This window comes from Pteropus vampyrus, unplaced genomic scaffold (assembly GCF_000151845.1).
Source record: "Pteropus vampyrus isolate Shadow unplaced genomic scaffold, Pvam_2.0 Scaffold55, whole genome shotgun sequence".
Lineage (NCBI taxonomy): Eukaryota > Metazoa > Chordata > Mammalia > Chiroptera > Pteropodidae > Pteropus > Pteropus vampyrus.
This window is the reverse complement of record NW_011888836.1, coordinates 579,903-582,446: the sequence shown is the minus strand read 5'-3', so window position 1 is coordinate 582,446 and position 2,544 is coordinate 579,903.

Below are 2,544 nucleotides of genomic sequence, written 5' to 3'. Positions count from 1 at the left end.
TTTTCAAATGGGGATAATAAAAAAGCAGACTAACTTTTAGTCTGTTTTACTATTATTTTAAATTATTGATATGTAATGCATCTTTTATTGCCTACATCCAGGGCAGAGTCTCTGCTGTCCCACTTTTGGTATGTCACTGTGTTACTAATACAAATTTAGAATTTGACAAACTACAGACAATATTTAAACTCATGGGTAAAACAGAGATTTTTCAAGGGAAAATTGTTAGTAAGAACAAAAGAAGTTTGCAGTGAAGGCAGAATCATGAGGATCTCCAAGTTTAGCAAGGTGAAGAAGGAGACCATGAAACAGTGACTGCAGAAATAAAAGAAATATTAAAAAAAAATAGTATCACTGAAACCAAGAATATAGTGTATTTCAAGAAGGTTGAAGTGATCATTCTGTGAAATGCAGCTGAAAAATCAAATAGAACTGTTAAAAAAGTAACTATGAATTTGCTAACACAGAGGCAATTGGTAACATTAGGAAGAAAAGTTTTATTAGAATATTGGAAGTTAAAATAGGTTTAAGAGTAAGTGAGTTTTGAACTATGGTTAGATACCTAGATTTTCCAATGAATTAACAAAGTAGAAATGGATGAAAGCAGAAAACTCCTGTTTATTTAATAAAAAGGCCACACAGAAAATCAGCAAAGAAAATTCCACAGCTTTGTCATGCAACAATTCTAATTACTAATTATGAAATATAATTTAAAAATCTATTAACTATATAATATGTAGATATAAAGCTAGCAAGAAATGTGCAAACGTCTATGAAGAGATATATAAAACTTAACCAAGAGACATAAAAGAAGACCAGAACAATGGCACACAATATCATATTCTTGGATGGGAAAGCATAATGTCATAAAATTCTTAAGTCTCCTCAAATTAATCTACAAGTTCAAAACAATCCAACTTCAACTCCTAACAGAATTTTTTTTTTGTTTTCTAACAAAGTGATTTTGAAATACATCAAAAATATAAAATATATAAAATAGCTATTATATATTTGAAACAGTACAATCATGAGGGACTTGCCATTATTAGATATCAACTTATACTCCAAAGCCACTGTAATAACAAATGGGGTTCATTGGTCCAGGGATAATAAAATTGACCAGTGGAACATAATAAAGGCTCTTGGAAGGTACTTAATATATCTATGGAAATTTAATGTACTAAATTAAAATCAGTGCTGAAAGGAAGGTGTAATTGACACCACTGGAGTACTGCCTTACATCCTCTTGGCCTGACATCTGATTCCAGCCCACCTGGTGTGCTGTACTGCACAGATTTTAACTTCCTTGTTTATCAGCATCTTATTGAAAGTTTGTGCTATCTCTTGTTTCTTGTCCTGGGGCTTCTCTGGTAACCTGATAATCTTATGTGAGTGCACCTGGTCATGATCCATACCATACGAAGGAGGATGAGAACCAGTGAATGCTTCTCTCTTTCAAGACTGGAGTGAATGGTACTGAGTCACATGTTGCAATGCATCTTAGAATGTCCCTCATTGGGTATCTAGTCATCTGAAACTGTGGCATACTAGATAATACTAAATTGGTTTTTAGTCCTTCACTGTTTACCCCTATCCCTCACTTCCGCTCCTTTAGAACACACTCAAAAAATAGATCACCTCTGTCCCAGGCTCTGCTTTTGGGAAAAACCCATATTATATCTGATGAACTTTGCAATAAATGGTGTTGAGAAACTGTGCAATGGGAAAAAGAATAAAGACATATATCTACATGTAAACAAATTCCATAAAAGTTAAAAAGTTAAATCTAACAATACCACCCCCCACCAATAAAAAAAAACAACAAAGTAATTGAAAACACTATCAAAGTGGAGGCTCTCTCTTCCACTTCCACTTTCTCCTGTGTATTTTTCAGCCTCTCTTTGTCAATGTGATTTCATTTGTTCTATCATCCAGGTATTTGTCAAAATATCATGTTTGCTAAAAGTCTCTTATTTACAGCGTTTTTACAGATTTATTCTCTTCTATGCATCTTGTATTGCAATTGGACTTTAGGAGGACAGTGGAAATAAATGCATACATTTAGTCTGCCATCTAGATCCACAATATTTTAAATTTTGCATTAGTTATATCTCCTGTTAACATCACTAAGCTGTATTAAAAGTCTAATTTGCGAGCCTCTGACAAGTAGAATTATATAAAACTATGATAATTTCTATTCACTAATTAAGCTATTCTCAAGTGTCCTCTTGAGACAAAAATCTCACCTAATGTTGCATTGTTTTTATCACAGCATTTTAGAGTTAGAAGCTTCTACGAGATCATCGAGTCCCTGGATATCCAATGTATGGCTTACTGACCAAATTTGCCTATGCTGTCCTTGCTGTGACTTCCGTCTTTCCATTTTTAAAAATTATATGAATTAACATTTATGTGGTAGCAGGTAGCAGGCAACCATCTAAAACTATATCAACCATTTAACATTGTCTGTTGGGAAATGAACTAAATAGTAAGTAGTAATTATTATGTGGTTTAATTTAATGAAATTTTATAATTTATGAAAAA